Raw genomic sequence first — 20,241 nt, forward strand, 5'->3', positions numbered from 1 at the left:
GCCATAGTCGTCGTTGGTTCTACGAGCCCCCCTTTCCAGTGCTTCTGTACGGCAGCCACCACTGCCGCGTGTAGGAGGAACCCCCCGTCAGGCAGCCCAAACTGGTCCCGGAGCACCTCAAACGGTGCCAACGCCCCATCTATGTACAGGTCGCCCACCACCTGCAATCCCATCTCTTCCCAAGCCAGCAACGGGGACCAATCACCCCCGTGCGGCAAGGCCGTCAGCATGCCGATCGGAATCTCCGGTGCATAAGGCCGCGAAGCCCTCGCTCTCCGAAGGCTCCTCTGCCAACACAAACGGAGCGTCCTTTCCTCCACGGTGAGGGCCCGCAACTCAAGCCTCTGCTGCATGATAATATAGGACAACACATGGCGTTGCATCCCCCGATCCCGGTCCTCCTCCGGACCCCTGAACACCCTAGCCACGTTCTGTGTTAGAACCTGCAGCTGTGCCGCTAGGTAATACAGCTCAAAGTCAGGCACAGCCATACCCCCTTCCATCTTCGGGCGGAGGAGCGTGGTCAGGGCCACTCTACGGCGGCCATGCCCCCACAGAAAGCCAATAATCATCGACCTCAGGTCTCTGAAGACCCCTTGGGGAATCCATATGGGCAGCGTCCGGAAATAATAGAGAAAGCGGGGGAGTGCCACCATCTTCAGAAGGGCAATCCTGCCTAGAACCGTCAGCGGGAGGGTCGACCAGAAAGACAAGCTGCCCCGCAGTGCCCGGACACAACGACCAATGTTGCCCTCCAATAGGTCTGCGGTAGCGTGGTAAATGCGAACACCCAGATAGGTGAAACAAGATGGTTCCCACACCACGTCCAAGTCTCCGTCAGGAGCAGGTGAACCCGCTCGCAGCGGGAACACACAAGTCTTCGCCCAATTGACCTTAAGGCCCGACAGCCGGCCGAACTCCGACAGCAGCTCCATAGCACCGGCCAACGCCCGGGAGGTGTCAGCCAGGTACAGGAGCAAGTCATCCGCATAAAGCGATATATAATGCCACTGCTCGCCCCTGGCTATCCCCAAGTACACGACACCCGACCTCGCATGGACCGCTAAAGGTTCCATTGCCAGAGCAAACAACAGGGGAGACAGAGAGCACCCCTGCCGCGTGCCCCTGCCCACCGGGTACGCCGCAGACACCAGGCCGCCCAAACGTACTCTCGCCGTCGCCGATGCATACAAGACCCTTGTCCACCTGCGGAACCCCTCGCCCATACCAAACCTCTCCAAAACTCCGTCCAGGAACGGCCATTCCAAACTATCAAAGGCCTTCTCGATGTCTACAGATAGGACCGCAGGGGCACCCTCCCCGTCCAAGATGGCGTCCATTATCCCCACCAGTCGGCGAACATTCAGCGCCGTGCTCCTCGTGGGTATGAACCCGGCCTGGTCCCTATGTACCAGGCCCGTCATATACGGGGCCAGCCTGGTGGCCAGTATCCGGCTCAGAATCTTATAATCCACCGTCAGCATGGACAGCGGGCGGTAAGACCGCACGTCCGCTGCGTCCCGGCCTGGCTTCAGGAGCGGCACAATCAAGGCCTCCCGCATGGATCCGGGCAGCGCCCCAGCCTCGAATGCTTCAGCATACACCGTCAGCAATCTGGGTGTCAAAATATCCGCATACAGCTGATAAAATTCAATCGGTAATCCGTCCACCCCGGGCGTTTTGTTGCGGGCCATATGCTTTATGGCCGCCCGTATTTCCGTGAGCGTTACCGGGCCGCCCAGTTCCTTCGAGTCCTCCTCAGCAAGGACCGGAAGCTGCCTCTCCCCCAAGTATTCCACAATGTCCTGGACCCCCACCTCCAGCTGACTCTGGTACAGTTCCTCATAGTACCCCCTAAAGCACTCCAATATCGCTGCCTGGTTGTACACCATCTCCCCCTGCGCAGTGCGAATGCCGAGGATCGGGGAGCCCCTAAGTTCCGGGTTGGCCAGTCTGGCCAAGAGGGTACCCACCTTGTCCCTTTCCGCATGCGCCCTGACGATATACTGCTTATAGTCATAGCATCGTAAACGTTCCGTCTCAGTGGCAACCACCTCCTTCGCTTCTAATAGCTGGGCTTGTAAGTCCGGTCTAGCCGGCCTGCGGCGCTCCAGGTCCCTCAACCTATCTTCCGCTGTCACGAGGTCATTCAACACAGCCGTGCGAGCATTCGAGAACCTGCCCAGACACACTCCCCTCGCCACCACTTTCATTGCATCCCATTCAATGGACCTACTCGTGGCCGTGCCCGCATTCATTCCGAAATAGCTATCAATGCCTTGCCGAACCACGTCTTGGAAGACAGGATCCTCAAGTGTCTCCGGCCGAAGCCGCCACGTTGGTATAACTGAGCGCTCCCTCTGCCACTGAATGTGCACCAATAGGGGATTATGATCTGAGATAGTCCTAGCTAAGTACTCCGCATGGGAGACCAACGGAGCTAGGGATCCACCACAGAGCACCGAGTCAATCCTGACATGCAGGTCATGAAGCGCAGAGTAAAAGGAGTAATCCCTGGTCTCCCTGTGCCGCTCCCTCCAGACATCCAGCAGCCCCCACCTATCCTGCCAGTCCTTCCTGTGCGCGGTCAGCCTGCGCACCGGGGAGTCCACCAGAGGGGGATGGGACCTATCCAGAGCCACATCAGTAATCGAGTTAAAGTCCCCCCCTAGCACTATCGGGCCCGCCAGGAAGGAGGCTAACGCCCCTGAGAGGCTATCAAGATATCGAGCTTGATCAGTGTTTGGCGCATACACACAGCAGAAAACCACATCCCGGCCATATAACCTCCCCTCCACCGCCACAAACCGGCCATCCGGATCCACTACTTGATTCAGCAATTGAAAGGGTATCCCCGCCCTCACCCAGATCAGCACCCCCCTGGCATACGCTGAGTAGGTGGTGCCAAACACCTGGCCCCGCCATCTTTTCTGCAAGGCATTACATTCCTTCTTAATGAGATGAGTCTCCTGAAGCATAGCAATCTGAACCCCCCTGCGTACAAGATATGCATGGACCTTATGACGCTTCACCATAGTTCGCAGCCCCCGGACATTCCACGTTAGGCATTTCAGATTAGGTAACGTCCCCATTCCAACTTCGTACAGTCCAAATCAAATAACGAATGTTCATAACCCCCCCAGTGCAGTTGCCCCCCCCCAAACACACCCAAAACAGAAAAACTTCCCAAACCCCGCTCCCCAGGACAGAGCACACGAACCCAATGTCCGCCCCCATCCAAACCTTGAAACAACTTCTCACACTCATAACCCTGTGGTCTCCACCACAGGCGGCCTTAAGGGCCCAAGGGGGGTGAGTCACCGCCGACCTCAGCGAGCGGAGCCCACGCCCCGCGCCTCCATCCCTCTCGAAGCACAGATCCCCCCCTCCCGGCGTCCCGGCCCCCTATCAACAGGATACCACCCCACCATGAAGTCCCGATCTAGCTCAATCCAACCCAATGTCAGCCGCAAAAGATACCATCCGAGGTCTGTGGGGTCACCTCCGGCCCCTTCGAACTGTCCGCTTCTGAAAGTTCCTCTCCCGACCTGCCGCCTTCTCCTCCCGAGTCAGTGTCCGCACGTTCACTGTTCTGTTGCGACCCTGTAATGGCCGCCGTCGCTGCGAGTGCATCCCTCTTTTCCGCCGCCATTTGGGCCTCCCGCCTCTCCCGTTGGCGCCTGTTGTGGGATCGGATGCATTGCGATTGTCTCACCCGGGGCTGCTTGGGCTCATCTCGCCTGCTTTTATGCGATCTGTCCGTACCCGCCCTGTATAACTCCAGCCATTGCCAAACCTCGTCCGGAGTCTGAAAAAAGTGCGTAGACCCATCCAACATGATCCGCAACTTAGCTGGGTAGAGCAAGGAGTACTGAATGCTTTCCTCCCTGAGCTCCTTTTTCACTGCCAGGAACGACGCCCGGTTTTTCTGGACCATTTGGGTGTAGTCCGGGAAGATCGTAACCCTACCATTCTCCACGTCATAGGGGCCCGACATCCTGGCCCGCTGAATGAGAAGATCCCGGTCTTTGTAGTGGAGGAGTTTCACCACCATCGGGCGGGGGGGGGCGACCAAGCCCCGGTGGGCGAGCAGGTACCCGGTGGGCCCTCTCTAGCGTAAAGAAAGGAGTGAGCCCCTCCGGCGCCACCACAGTGCGGAACCAGTTCTCCATATAGGCCACTGCATCCTCCCCCTCAATCCGTTCCGGAAGGCCGACGACCCGCACGTTGTTCCGCCTATTGCGGCCTTCTGCATCCTCCACCCTCCGTTCCAACGCGTCCAACCGGGCCAACATATCAGTGATCTTATGTTCCGCGGCCACCACCGACGGTTTCAGGTCCAGCAATAGTTGGTCATGGTCCTTAACTTTGTCCGCTAGCTTCGCGTGATCTGCGCGCAGCAGCCCCAGGCCCACGGCCACTTGGGCGATGTCTTGGTGCAACACGTCCTTAGTCGAGGCGATCGCATCAAGTATGGCATCTAGTCGCTGGTTCAGCCGTTGGTCTCGATCGAGCTCCGAGGAGGGACTCTCGCCCAGCTGGGTGGAAGTTGCCGAGTCCCCCTCAGTGCATCCCGCGGCCATCGACCCACTCGTCGCCGCCATTCCAGGGTGCTGCGTCACAAGTCCAGGAGCTCGGTTACCGTCAGCGCCCGTGGGCAGCACCGGTCGCCGGCAGTGCAATGTCTCCACCGACACTCACAGGCACAAGAGCCACGGCCTGCGACGCCCACTCCACTCGGCCGCCCCCACGGGAGCCTGAGGGGAAGAGGAGAAGTCCCAAGACGGTATCCAGCTAGGGTCCCCAAGCTCCGGACGAGCCAAGGCAGCGCACCACGGCCTCAGATCACAGTCCCGCCGACCCTAGCGCCCCAGTCAGCGGCTTGCAGGATCTCTCGCCAGGGTCCCTCGCCAGTCGGCGACAACTCGGCTCAGGGCTGAAGTTCGGGGCCTTCCGACCTCCCCGCCGCCATTTTCTTCGCACCCTCGGCAACACCTCAGCCGCTGCTTCAGCACGGTCTCCTCGGGGGCGGCAGTCCCCCAGCAGTTCATCAAGTGCACCCAGCTGTCCCCTCACACTTCAGAGGGCAGGAGAGTCGTCTCCGGGCCGCCCAGGGTTCCGAAAACAGGAGAATTAGCGGGATCCTGCGCGGAGCTACGAGCTCACGCCGCCATCCCGATCGGCGTCCAAGCCACGCCCCCATGCCAAACCTAAAAGCTAGTATGAAATCGCCAAATAATACATACACTCAATATAAGCAAAATTTGACATAGCAAAAAAAACAATTATTCATAGTAGCAACTTGTTTGAGTTTAAGGCTTATGATATGCATGGATCACTGGAATTCTGCAATACATTGCCATCTATAAAAGAATCATCAAAACAGGAAAGCAATGTGACCCGTTAGGGTCTCTAGGCGCTGGGGGCCGTCGGGAAGATTAAGCAAGCTATTGCCCAGAGTCGCATGGTGCTGGGCTAACCTGCCGCTGGAGCCGGGGATCGAACGCTGATCCCCAGATTCCAGCGTCAGTCGCCCTGGCACCGGCGCCACACCTCATTTCGTTAATGGTAATCTGCTTGGCTGCGCCTAACCGTCTATTCAAAGGGTGGGCCGTTTTGTACCGGTCACCAGCAGGGTGAGCGCATGCGGCAAATGATGCGTGCTCGCGGGGGGTTTATTCACTGTAACCATTAATGTGCAACCAGTTAGAATAATGGGATTCACAAGCTGACTGGACTTCCAGTTAATATTTTAATGGATTCTCAGAGACCGTTCATTATACCTGTTCGTTCCAGACAGCATGCTATAATGTTCGGTCTAAGCAGGTACCTGTGAGAACAGAAAGACAGTGATTTTATGGTGTTCTGAATATTCAAAAATCACCCCATTGTTGCGGGGTATCTCTCGACTTGGAGACTATGCAAATATGGACTTAGTATGATTGTAACTTTATTTTTGGAGCAGTTTGACTATTTTTAGATAGTCAGAGCAATGAAGGCCCACAAAATGAGTTGCAGTAGAATGTAACCTTTCCCAAGAAAATAAGGCTTGAAATCACTTTACTAGCCGGAAGTTCTCTGGGGCACTTATGAAGTGACCTTCTGAACTTCCACCTCTCACCCACTCTTTCAGAACAATTTCATAGCAAGGTATATCTGTCAACATCTACTGAAACTTCAAAGGAGAAAGTGTCATGTTTCCAAAATTATAAAAGCAGTTATAGAGCTTCCTACTCAGGGGGCTAATAGTAGACATAGGACTGGGGGAATTTTTCGTCACACAAGCAAAATGCCACGAAAATTAGCATATTTTGCCCTGTACGATTGTGTTAAACTTTTTTCTCAAATTTCAGTTGCGCTAATTTGCTATATTCTTGCCAACTTTTGATGGGTCTGGTAGAAAATGCCTCAAGGAAATTGTAAAACCAATGTCAGTCCGGACTAATAGGCATTTTCTGCTCGAAACACAGTCCTCGCATAAAAGCGGGCACGCATTATAAACAAATGGGCGCACAAATACAAAATAAAAAAAACTTACAGCCACACGCATGCAAAATAAAAAACAACCAGCCGCCATTGTCCTGGCTGCGCTTGGAAAGTGAAAGCGGCCTTTGCCCTGAATGTAAGCAAAGCACGCTGTGGTGCCAAAAAAAGAAAATAACACACGTACTGTGCAACAACCAAGTAAAGGCACCAGTAGCCATGGGAGGATACAAATGAGGACATGGCTGTACTAAGAAGGGACTAAGAAGCCTATTAAGGATAAGGAATCCAACGGCAGCAGTTATGAAGGACAAAGACACAAGCCAATGAAAAATGTGGGCGGGGCTTCATCTCCGTACAGTACCTACCCCAGAGCACCAGAGCAGCGCTTGCGCGCTGGCTCAGGCTTGACCTAAAAAGCAAGAATAAAGAAAGTCCGTTTTTGGAGGCATTGAGATGAAGAGGCGTGGCAGGGATGAAACCTGCAGGATCCGATCTATATTCTAACATTGTTGAACTGTCCTTTCAAGGCAAAACGAGAACGGGGAGGGTGAGAGGGGAGATGCAGGGGCTGCGTTTGACACATGGCCAGATGGAGACACTGCACTTGTGGAACTACCTTTAATCTTTATTGCTGGCTCGTGTGAGAATCAGATTAGCGCCCAGGATCACAGGTTTCTGTAGGAGATGGCTTGGGATGCATTTGTTCCACTGAAAGCTAGTTTGTGACAAGGTCACACTTTAGAGAGGCAGCTTGAAGGCGGGACAGATATATTTGATTATTCTTGTCCAAGTTGAAGGAGAAGACCATTGAATAAAAGATGGGGTATCGAGAAAGAACTGTAGCAGTGAGAGACCTACATTCTTCAATCTTTTTTTTTTTTTTTTTTTTTTTATGTTCTTATATAGCGCTCGAATCACCCGGAGGCATCTCGGCGCTTGCCTTGGGAACCCGTCCTGGCTTTTCCCTGTGAGATAGCCCCTACAGGGCATCCCCAAGGTGAAAGCCAGGCATCCCGCCGCGGGGGGCTGTTGTGGAGATTAAGCAAGCTTAATACCCAGAGTTGCAGAGTGAGAACCCATGATTAGGGCAGGCACCGGAGCGAGAATTATCGAGTCCGTGGACATTTGAGCTCAAGACCCTGCCGCGTTCGGGTCTGACCTCTGCTCCAGGGTCTGCCTGCTCTAACCAGTGAGCCACACTTCTCCACCCCAGTTCTTTTACCCCAGTTTCCATTGTCTCGCTTGTAGCCCACGATATATACCTGATCGAATAGTGAAAGTCAGCAACTTGAATTCATTTCAACTTAAACTCTTCCAATAAAATCCTCTCCTTAGCAGTGAAGCAAGGGAAATTCCCTACAACTGTTCTAGGCTTGGTTCTCCTTGGGTTAAGGTGAAAAGTGTCTCCATGACCTCACTGAATTTCCATATGAACGATTTGATCAGTCTCTAAAATATGGCGTTAGATGAGATTTATTGTAAAATAGTTCATCTTCTGCCAAGTCACCTCTGGAATATTATTAAAACGCTAAATTATTCCAATATGGGCTGTTTTTTAAGTTTTCAAATCTGTCTTACATACCACTGTAAGAGTATTTTGACTGTAAAATAGCTTTAATGGTATGTGCTACACCTAGCCTTTAAATTTGTTTCCAAAGCCTCTGTTCTGGCCTTACATTGCATGTTTCTTTAAATAATTAAACTGACGATCGGTGCATTTTTCTTTGCTGAGTTTTTAATGTGCTCTAGACTACTGTGTCTGCTCCCGCCTCATTTCAACGTTCCAGAACGTTTTGTGTGCCTTCTTCTCCTGGCTAAATTGGAGAGAGCTTTGCTTATGCCTCTTGTAATGGAGTTCCTGGATTTTTCAGTAACTTAATCTGCAGTCCTATCTGTATTTTCTTTGTTGAGACATGTGTGAAAATCTTTTAGAACTGGCTATCTCTTTTAAGGGTAGCACTGTGTCACTGACATATGGTTAGAGGTGGCTGATGCCACTGGCTGGGCATCGCGAAGGGGGAAGGAAAACATGGTGCGAGTAAAGGATTAGATTAAGAGTAACATATACTGCTGGCTGAGCAGATTCTACCTCTAGAAAGAGCACCTAGGCTTCCTCTTTACTGTCAAGGACAGCCTTAGCTATAAATGCACAAGGTATTCATTTGATAAATATGCCCTAGTTTTTGGAGGACAAAAATTGAGACTTATATGAGCCCTGATTCCATTCAAGGTTTAATTCTGTCTTCAACATTGAGCTAGAAGACTTTATCTTGACCTACAAGGTGTATTTTATTGGGTTAACGTTGTGTTCAAAGAACCTGTTTCTTGAATTCTGCTTTTCACTCTGCCAGATACTTAAATCTGTTTGAAAAGAGCTCTATAAAAAAGTGAAAATCTGACCTTGTACAGCTCTGCTGTTCATACACTTCTCTTCTTAAACTAGAAGATAGGTCTCTGTAGGGCTATCAGTTCTTCAGTTTTTTGCCCTGCAAGGTGTAGCTTAGAGCACCAGTTTTATTATGAGGAAGGCTTAGGGCAGTTGGGAACACATACGGATGAGTAACTGTCAAAGGAATTGAGCATTCACAAGAAATAAATGTCTCCATTGGAGTGCCTAGGACTACTCCTGATGCTTCACTGTAAGATTAGGAGACTGGTAGTTTAAGTAAATTAAGATTTATTGCAAGAACACAGGAGCAAGGTAGGAGACAGCCTACACAGGTCTTCTTCCACAGCAACTGTCCTCAAGCCATGAGCATAGAATGTTCAGGCAATGGCTGAGAGACAGAAGCTTGAAGGAAAACAATTCCAAGAATAACAATACATAATATCTAAACACAACACATCTTCCTCCTTTAGAAAAATAAAGAAATACAGCATAGCTACAAAGAATAAAAAATTAAAAAATCAACAAACAAAATCATCCAACCATTTAGGTGTGGATACAACCCGTTTCTTGAGTGCAGGACACAAATCAGGAGTTGCAGAATTAGTAACCATAGGAGGAATAGAATTTCCATTCTCAATCATATTATTGGAAGAAACATTATCTGATAAGTTAAGAGAAATATCAGAAGAAATCTCCGTAGAAATTTCAGAAGAAACTTCAGGGGTATTAACAGACATTTCAGAAAAATGGGAAGAAATCACATCACCTTGTCCCTCCTCCAAAAAATCGTCCAAAGTGCCTAAATCCTTCCTCCCAGAAGAAACAGGAACATCATTTTTACCCCTATAAATGGCAATTCTTCTAATGTTCCATACCTTCCCATCACTCAAAAGAACTGCATTGCGTAAGACCTTCATGATCTTAAGTAGTTAAAAATATTGAGACTCTCCCTTGCGAACCTTCCAAGGTTTTTTAACCTTGATTGATTGAATAAAATTTATAATGCACATACAGTAACCCGAAGGTATCAAGGCGCCTAACAAAAAATATCATAAACATGGGCATGTCACCATTACAGATAGGCCTGCACAAATAAATAGGTCTTCAGGGCACTTCTGAAGGCCTGAAGAGTGGGTAGAGATCTTAAATCCAAAGGGAGGGAGTTCCACCATTTAGGTGCCAGGGTGGAAAAAGCCCTACCCCCCCATTTAGCCCTCCTAAAACGAGGGACTGACAGAAGAAGTTTGCTCGAAGAGCGTAGGTTCCTGACCGGAATATGGCGGGATAAGATGGATCCTACACCCGTGGTACTGTTTTTAGCCAATGCCCTGTAGGTCATACACAGGATCTTATAATGGATACGGTGTTCCACGGGAAGCCAGTGCAGCAGCTTTCTTGCTGTTGTGGCTGAGGCACGTTTGGGGAGATCCAGGACAAACCTGGCAGCGGCATTCTGGACTACTTGCGAGCGCTGCAGTAGACTTTTATTCAGTCCAACATACAGCGCATTGCAGTAGTCCAGTCGTGAGCCAATAAGGGCCACTGCCAGCTGTTTCCTTGCCTGTAGTGACAGGTAGTGCCTGATCCTCCTAAGGATGTGAATAATGCCCCAGCAGGTGGAAATGGTTCTATTGACCTGTTTTTCCAGATTTAGGGAGGGATCGATCGTAACCCCTAGATTTTTTGCAGTGGAGGTGGGAATAGGGCAGGCTCCTAATGAGTCTGGCCACCAAACAGATGACCACACATCCTCTTTCCCTCCGAACACCATCACCTCCGTCTTCTCTCCATTCAGTTTTAATGAATTGTAAATCATCCATTTCCCGACTGCCTCCATACAAGATCTAAAATTAGAGGCAGTCAGGATGTCTGACTGAGAGAGAGAGACGAGGATCTGGGTGTCATCTGCATAGGATACTATCTCCATCCCGTAAGATCTAATTAGCCTGGCAAGTGGGGTCACATAGATGTTAAATAGGGTCGGACTTAAGGCCGACCCCTGGGGGACCCCACATTGCACAGGCAGGGATGGAGATAGGAACTCCCCCAACTTCACTCTTTGCACTCGATGGTTGAGGAAAGAAGTGAGTAAATCTAAGGCTGCTCCCCGAATCCCAATCTCCCCCAGCCGAGCTGTTAATACTGAGGGAGACAGGGTATCGAAGGCCGCCGTCAGATCGAGGAGGATCAGGAGGGAGGTTTGGCCCCATCCACACTTGTGCGGATGTTATCCAACACGATGGTGAGGGCCGACTCCGTACTGTGTTCCCTCCTGAATCCATGTTGGGAAGAGTCGAGGCAACCCGAGTTCTCTATAAATGCAGCCAGATGCTTATTAAGATGTAATTCTAGCATCTTTGCAGGGGCTGGCAGGAGAGAGATGGGCCGTTTTTCAGAACTGCTGGATCCAAGGAGGCCTTTTTTAATAAAGGTTTTACCACCGCATTTTTCCATTGGGTGGGAAAACGGCCATCCCTCATGGCTCCATTCATAATGTCAACCAGCGGAGGCAGAAAAATGTCTCTGCACTGTTTGAGGATCCTAAGAGGACATACATCCAAGGGGGAGCCAGATTTAATTTTATTTAGAAGGCTGTCTAGGTCCTCCAAAGAAAGAGGGGGAAAAGAATCTAAGGTGTTTAAACAGGGTGGTTCAGCCGGGGCATGTTCCAAAGCTCCCAGGGCAGGGGGCCCGATTGTGAGAGATCTTTGTGTCTCCAAAGCGGAGTGTATATCTAAGATTTTCTCCTGGAAAAAGGAGGCAATGTTATTACAAAGCTCTTGGGAAGCTACTACTGGATCTGGAATTTGAAGCGTTATGAGGGAGTCCACTACTCTGAAGAGCTCTTTAGGGGAGGTCAAAGAAGTTGTCAAGGCCGTAAAATGTTCTTGTTTGGCCTTTATGATTTCCCTTTTATAACTCCTCAGCAGGATCTTATGGGCTGCCCTATCCTTCAAGTCCCAACCAGAATGCCATAGTCGCTCCCGTCTCCTTACTTCTTGTCTAAGAAGTCTAAGTTGTTCAGAGAACCAGGGGGCTGAGGGCCTTTTCCTGGCTCTATGGCATAGTTTAATAGGGGCTAGTTCGTCCAGTGCCTCAGTCACAGTCCTTTCAAACTGTGAAACTGCCATGGAGACATTTTCCTCATGGGGAGCGAACAGCTTGGGTGCCCACGGGGTGAGAGAGCTATTTGTAATATTTTTGAAATTCCTGCGAAGTTCCTTATGACTTAAGGTATTTTTAAACATAGGAAAAGAAGGACAGGATAGCTCAAATGGAACTGCCAAATGGTCGGACCATGATAGAGCAATAGAATCCTTAATTGTCAACCTCTCGTCATTAGTGAAGACCCCATCGAGTGTATGACCTGCTCTATGAGTGGCCCCTCTAACCAGTTGGACAAATCCACAGGCTGACATGGCATCAAGCAGAGAGACCGTCTCCTTAGCATCCTGCCTCTCCAAATGGAAATTAAAATCACCCAATACCGTGAGGTCTTTCCGACCAAAATAGGGTTCTAAAACATGAAGAAACCGTTGTCCAAAGTCGGAACGAGGCCCCGGAGGGCGATAGACTAGAATTCCACAGAAAAGGGCTCTATGGACACTTTTTATAGTGAAAAATAGTGCTTGGAAACTGTCCGAGGGGTCAAAAACAGGGACAGTGTGACAGTGGAAATGATCCTTATAAAGAATTGCTAGTCCTCCTCCCACCGATTCAGTCTGTCTTGACGAGCTAAGCAATATCCCTGAGGGACAGCTTCCATGAGGTCAGGACTAGATGAGTCCTTTGCCCACGTTTCGGTAATAAATACCAGGGAGGGCTTCCTATCTAGTACAAAGTCCCTGAACATGATATTATTTTTGATAAGTGAGCGGGCATTTAGAAGAATACTCTCTTCTTTCGGCGTTATAAGGCTTGGGCGAGCGGGTTGGCTAGGCACATGACTAGAGGGAGGGGACCTTAACCCACATTCCAACTTTGACATCAGCCAAACCTCCTCCAAACTTGTTATCAAAAGTGCATTTATTCTGTAAATGTTTCTCAAGAATACTATTTCTGACTGAATCCATACTAATATCATGACACACATTCTTATGCAACCAATCAGAATTACATTTGGTTCTAGCTGTACGTCCCCTCATGATATCAAAAGGAGACATTTTCAAAGCCTCAGGAACATTAGTCCTATAAGTCCAAACAGCTTTAAACACTTGAAGTTGTTCCCAATTGCCTCCATTAACCCCAGAAATTTGAATTGCACTCTTAAGGACCTTATTAAACCTCTCGCACATGCCATTACCACTAGGGTGGTACAACGAAGTGGTTCTATGTTTAATACCAACTCTTTTAAAATAGGATTCACTTAATTTGGAAACGAATTGTACACCATTATCACTGATAACTTGAACAGGAAGACCTTCCTCCATAAAAACACGATCCAGAAATTGTAAAACAGCAGCTGATTCAACCTTGTCAACAATAGTGATACATGGCCATCTAGAAAAAATATCAATGACTGAAATAATATACTTTGAATTTTGACTTATGGGACCCATGATGTCGATAGCGACAGTGTGCCAAGGTCCATCAGGAACAATCGGTTCGCACATATCAGGTCTTAAAGTTACAAAAGACTTGTCTGAGTTAGCACAAATGACACAATCCCGAACAACCCTCTCTGCATTAACATCCACGCCAGGCCACCAATACCATTTCTTAACATTCTGTTTAGTCTTGACTATACCACAATGATTCTCATGGCACAATTCTAAAACGGATGCTCTCAAAGATGAGGGAGGAATGGCCTTATCACCTCTGAAAACAGTGTCATCCACTACAGAGAGTTAATTTTTAACTTCCCAAAATGGCTTGAAATCCTGAACTAATTTAGACTTGTCTGGCCAACCATCCTGAATAAAAGAAATAAGTGAAACCAAAACCTTCTCCTTATGATATTCTTCAATCCATTTTCCTTTTTCAATACAAAATTGGATATCATCATGAACTAAAGCCACTTGTAAAGAATCCTACTCAGTACTTTCACAATCCTGCAATTCAGAAGGTATGTGTTAGACTTGGGCCTTAGGGCAGGTTCACCCCTAATCTTTTTGCCTTTATTTGTGACCCTGTGTAGTGATTTTTGGGTCTTGGCGCACTTTTTCCCTGTGTCCCAGAGTGAAAGTGCGTGCGTGTAGTATGGCTGGCCTGCCCTCCCATAGGAATGCATGGGGAATGTGTGTGCCCTGGTAGTTCCTGATGTGTGGGGAGTGCAGGCTCGAGTTTAGTATGTATGAACTCGTGAGAGCGAATGCTGCGCAATGGTATGTGCGGCTTGTGTGTGTCTAGAAGGGAAGTGCTACTTCTGGACATTGATGTAGGTGTGCAGTGAGGATACTGGAGCGTGATTGGCTGGAGCTGGCTGGCATGCCAGGCTCCAGGAAGTCTGGATGGGTCTGCCCGGTGGTGAGTGTGAGATCAGCATGAGTGATGTGTGGGAGGAGTAGATCTGTGTCCTGGATGGGCTGGGTTTTTCCCCACACAATGCTGGCTCCGCCCCCCTGTGGTTTGTCTAATGACCCTAGCCTCCCCAGTGAATGAAAGGGGTGGTTGGGCCATCAAGGGTACTCCCAAGCCAGCTGCAACTGGTTTCCCCCCACCCTGCACCTCCTAACAAAGGATTTCTCTGTATAAATATGGGGCTGCGTCCCCACAGAAGTGGTTCTACTTGTGGATCCTTGCCAGAGGGGGCTGTTGCTGCTGCTGGGGCCAGGAGGACCGCCACTTGGACTGTCTCCCTGCCTGGAGACCCAGTGTGCTGGCTCTGGCCCTGCCCTGCCCCTCTGCCTGCCTCCAGTCCCTGCTGGAGCTTTTGCTTTTGACTTAGAGTGCCTGGAGGCGCTCTTATTTGATTTATAGCGCTAGGCGCGCTTTCCTGGTGCCCCAGCGCTCAATAGCGCTTTGCTTCTATTTTTAGCGCTAGGCGCGCTTTCTGTGGCCCCTAAGCGCTTGGGAGCGCGCTGTATGCAGCCGGTGCCTACCCGGCATCTGTCCGCCTGATTTCGCCGATTTTCGGCGTAGCGAGTGCCACCTCGCTTTATCTTATTAATTGAAGGCCGGTGCCACCCGGCATTGCCCCGTGGTATTTATTTGTTTACGAGCCGGTGCCCACCCGGCATTGTCCCGTGTTCACCGCCGCAGCCCAGGAGCATTGGAATCCGTTGCCGGGCCGCTGCCTGTTGCGACCCGGAAGTCCCGCCTCCTGACCTCCAGGGCCGCGCTGCCATTGGCGGCCCCGGCGGAAGTCAGGCGGAGGGAAAGGAGACGAGGCCAGGCGGGAGACCGAGGACGTCTGCTCCCGTGTCTGCGAGGCTCCCGAGTGAGGTGAGGAGCCCCGCGCTGCTCCAGCAGCGAGACACCCGGTGAGTGCCTGAAAGGAGGGAGAGGGGCCGCGGGACACATTGCCGGTGTCCGCCCCTCCCCCATAGCGCGATCTAGCGCTTGTAACTGTTTGGAGCCCCGAGGCTCCTGGGGGCATTACTGATTCCTGAGTCCCCCGTGAGGGACTCCAACTAGAGGGGCCATCCTTTGTTCCTTGAGCCCTGAGAGGCTCTCGTGCCCTATTTGTTTATGAGCCCCAGAAAGGCTCTTCATTGCCCACATCGTTAAGAGCCCTGAGAGAGGCTCTGGGGGCATATTCATTATTTAGAGCGCTGAGCTCTATTGGCACATTTTGCTTGGTGAGCCCCTGAGAGGCTCCTTGCCCATTTGGTCCTTGAGCCCTCCTGGCTCCAACGTTTGCCCAGTGCATATTCACAACTGTCCAGCACTTAGTGGACAGTTGCTACGTTTAGGCTTTTGTGTCTGTGCTGCCTGCGCAGACCTCCCTGACACTGAGACTCAGGGCATTCCGCCCCTTTCGAGGCCAGTTGGCCTGAGGGACATTTTGAGTGTTGTGCTACATGCACCCTGCGCATTGTGATTTCTTTGCTATATGATTCTTGCGCAAAAGTTCTAACCTGCACCTCTGAATGTGTTTTAATGTTACATGTGCAATTCTTGTTTATCATTACCTTTGCTAAAAGTGACCTGCTTAGGTAATGCCTTGTTCTTTTATTCCCCTTTGCTAAAAGTAACCTGCTTAGAGGAATGTTGATGTTTGATTGCCTTTGCTAAATGTTACTTGCCTAGGTGATTATTTTAGGTTTCCGTCCCCCTGCGTGATTTCCCTACAGAGACTAGGGTGGCGTAGGAGGTGATAGGTTTTCCTTCCATAGGTCCTGATGATAAGGTCCTAGCTCCCTGCGTGATTTCCCTACAGAGACTAGGGTGGCGTAGGAGGTGATAGGTTTTCCTTCCATAGGTCCTAGCTCCCTGCGTGATTTCCCTACAGAGACTAGGGTGGCGTAGGAGGTGATGGGTTTTCCTTCCATAGGTCCTAGCTCCCTGCGTGATTTCCCTACAGAGACTAGGGTGGCGTAGGAGGTGATAGGTTTTCCTTCCATAGGTCCTAGCTCCCTGCGTGATTTCCCTACAGAGACTAGGGTGGCGTAGGAGGTATTTTCCCTTCACCAGTAGTTACTGGTTGTATGCTACATTTACTATTTCTGTGTTACAGTCATTATATGTTGATGTACTAAAGTGTTATACCTACAAGTATTATTTCTAACAAGTGCATACCCCTGACAGTGGTCCAGGTGGCCCTGTCCTGTACATAATCCCTTGTAAATCTTGCCCGTGCCTGTTGGCACATTGTAAAGTGTGTGTGTTATCTAATGTGTTTTTATTATTATAATACAAAGGCTATTTTTGATATAACCTTGTGTGGAGTTTCCTTTGTGGTGGGCCTTTGGTTGTTGTCGCTGGGGTGCGCGCGCAAACGCTTTACACATCGCCTCTGAGATTAGCCTTGCTGCTCGCGCCACGTTACCTAGAGGGTGAGCGGGGGTTATCTTGGTGTGTGACTCCCTAGCCCTGACCTTGGAAATGGTGATCCCTGACTGACCTCGGCGCGAGTCTTGGCCGGCCAGGGTCCCGTTTCTAACATTGGTGGCTAGCGGTGCGGATTGGACTTGCGTTTGCGCTGTACCACAGTGGCGACAGGCCACACTTCAAAACTCTACAATTTTAGATAACCACATTTTGGGATTATTGTTTTTTAGGGAAGTTCAGTTTTGCTTCTCCTGAAAGGTGTCATTTTGTGATTTGTGTCCAGTAACCTTGTTCCCCGCCCTGCTCCCAGAGTTTGGTACCTGTGTCGCTAGTGGTCAGGTTGAGATAATCAGGGGTGGTAGAAACTGCCTTACCAGTCCGAGGGGAGGGTTGTGTGTGAATGAGTGTGTGTTACGCTGGACAGTGGAGTGCAAGTTCTGAGATAGGAATCTTGCTGAATTGTGTAATTGTGTACTCCTGTGTAAGCTCAGACCCCCAGGTTCCCTGTGTCAAACTCTTCTTGAGAACGTCCGCCAAAATGGAGCCTGTTTTTGATCTCTGTTGTCTTTTTAGGTACAGTAGGTCAGAGCTGGTCAGATTCTGTGAAGAGGGAGGCATGGAGGTGAGTGTGTCGGATACTCAGTCCCAGCTTAGGGACAGCCTGATCCAATGGCAAAAGGGTCAGTGGGATCTTGAGTACAGTGAGAGAGAGAGGGCCCGGGCCGCACGTCATGAGGATGGTGAGTCTGTTGGGAGCCCTGAAGATTCTGATGAAGAATGTGAGTTGTATGAGGATGACAGTGGATGGATGTCAGCAGATAGTGAGGACCCCATAGATAGGGAGTCCCTTGCTGAGTCCAGTGTCAGTACCAGCGCCCCATCCCTTTCCCTGTCCCCAGAGGAGTGGTTGGATAGGAGGGAAGAGAGGGCCTTGTTCAGGGAGAGTAGGTTATCCCCTGAGTGTAATTGTAATTGTCTGGATTCCCCAGGGAGGGTGGAGTCCAGTGGTGGCAGCTTTTTAAAAATTTGTGTAGACAGTCCCACTCTCAGTTCCCCGAGTATGGTTCCTGTTTCCCCAGAGGAGGAGAATAGGTTGAGGTTTAGGAACCTTAGGAAACCGTCTCATCAGTCTTGGGAAGATTTTGTGGATGACTGTTGTGGAGCCCTGTGTGATTGGGTACGGGAGCCCACGAAATGTGATTGGGACATATTGTTCGATATGTTTCTCAGAGAGCAGTTGCTCAGTGTTGTTTATCCAGGGTTGCGCCAGCACCTGTTAGGGTGTGGATTGTCTGAGCCATATGAACTGGCAGAGGAAGCAGACCGTTGGGAAAGTGCGAGAGGTTCTTTTGAGTCACTAGTGAGTGATTCCAACAATAGTGGGTCAGGTGTCTTCCAGCCCAGTGTGGTGGAGGAGGGTGAGAGTAGCCCAGCTAGGTCCTTGGTTAGTGAGAAGGGTGTAGGGGCTGACTGCCTGTCTCAGTGGAGCGGGAGTGAGTGTGTGACCGAGAGTCCCCAGACGCCCGAAGCCCTGTCACAGAGCCTGGATGGTTTCTTTAGGGAACACCAGGAAAGGAACCTAGACTTGCCTGTTAGTTCACTTGAGGGAGATCTCCTAGTGTGTAGAGAACCTGGAGCATCTGTAAGCGGAGCTTCTATGGTCCTAGAAGCTGGCAGTACCGCTCCAGGAGGGAGAGTACAGAAGTCCAGTGAAAGGAGTGATTGGGGGATAGGATGTGAGTCCCCAGAAGTCCTGGAGTGCCAGGCATTGGTTCCACCGAAGGTTTTAGACCAGAGGTTGGATGGCCAGGTTCAGGATCAGCCTGACCTGAAGGGTGGGACTACTGTAATCAGTGTCCTAACCAGTTCTTTCTCCAGAGGTACCGCCCCGGTTGGGAGGGAGCAGGACTCTGGAAGGGGGTGCAGAGGGTGGGAGAGCCCACCTCTGACCCCGGTACCACCTGAGGGGTTAAACCCTAGGTTGGGAGAATGTTGTTTAGAGGGGACCCCTCGCAGGAGGAGGAGGAACCCTAGGAGAAGAGGTAAGGGGAGGAGAGCCTTCCCTGAGACTCCTGGTCCACCTAAGGTTGTAGACCCTAGGCTGGAGAACCAGTGGCAGTCTAGCCCTGTCTTACAGACAGGAAGAGTGGAGCATGGCTATTATGTGCCAGGGGTTACTACCCCCCACTTTGTGAGTATACAGGATCCAGTGGTACCTGGGTGGCCTAGGGCCTGGTCCTGGCCGAGGGCAGCTGGAGAGTATCAGTGGGGTACCCCAGTTAGTCCCTACAGTAGTTTTAGAAGGAACCCTAGGGGTTCACCGTGGCGTAAAACAGGAGGGTGTCCCTGCAGTTGTGGGCCCGCGTCCTTGTTTTATCACCCCAAGCAGGGAAGCCCATCACGGTGGTGATCGGTCTGCCCTGCGTTTTGGCTGGAAGGGGGTCGTGTTAGACTTGGGCCTTAGGGCAGGTTCACCCCTAATCTTTTTGCCTTTATTTGTGACCCTGTGTAGTGATTTTTGGGTCTTGGCGCACTTTTTCCCTGTGTCCCAGAGTGAAAGTGCGTGCGTGTAGTATGGCTGGCCTGCCCTCCCATAGGAATGCATGGGGAATGTGTGTGCCCTGGTAGTTCCTGATGTGTGGGGAGTGCAGGCTCGAGTTTAGTATCTATGAACTCGTGAGAGCGAATGCTGCGCAATGGTATGTGCGGCTTGTGTGTGTCTAGAAGGGAAGTGCTACTTCTGGACATTGATGTAGGTGTGCAGTGAGGATACTGGAGCGTGATTGGCTGGAGCTGGCTGGCATGCCAGGCTCCAGGAAGTCTGGATGGGTCTGCCCGGTGGTGAGTGTGAGATCAGCATGAGTGATGTGTGGGAGGAGTAGATCTGTGTCCTGGATGGGCTGGGTTTTTCCCCACACAATGCTGGCTCCGCCCCCCTGTGGTTTGTCTAATGACCCTAGCCTCCCCAGTGAATGAAAGGGGTGGTTGGGCCATCAAGGGTACTCCCAAGCCAGCTGCAACTGGTTTCCCCCCACCCTGCACCTCCTAACAAAGGATTTCTCTGTATAAATATGGGGCTGCGTCCCCACAGAAGTGGTTCTACTTGTGGATCCTTGCCAGAGGGGGCTGTTGCTGCTGCTGGGGCCAGGAGGACCGCCACTTGGACTGTCTCCCTGCCTGGAGACCCAGTGTGCTGGCTCTGGCCCTGCCCTGCCCCTCTGCCTGCCTCCAGTCCCTGCTGGAGCTTTTGCTTTTGACTTAGAGTGCCTGGAGGCGCTCTTATTTGATTTATAGCGCTAGGCGCGCTTTCCTGGTGCCCCAGCGCTCAATAGCGCTTTGCTTCTATTTTTAGCGCTAGGCGCGCTTTCTGTGGCCCCTAAGCGCTTGGGAGCGCGCTGTATGCAGCCGGTGCCTACCCGGCATCTGTCCGCCTG

This window comes from Lissotriton helveticus, chromosome 6 (genome assembly GCF_964261635.1).
Source record: "Lissotriton helveticus chromosome 6, aLisHel1.1, whole genome shotgun sequence".
Classification (NCBI taxonomy): domain Eukaryota; kingdom Metazoa; phylum Chordata; class Amphibia; order Caudata; family Salamandridae; genus Lissotriton; species Lissotriton helveticus.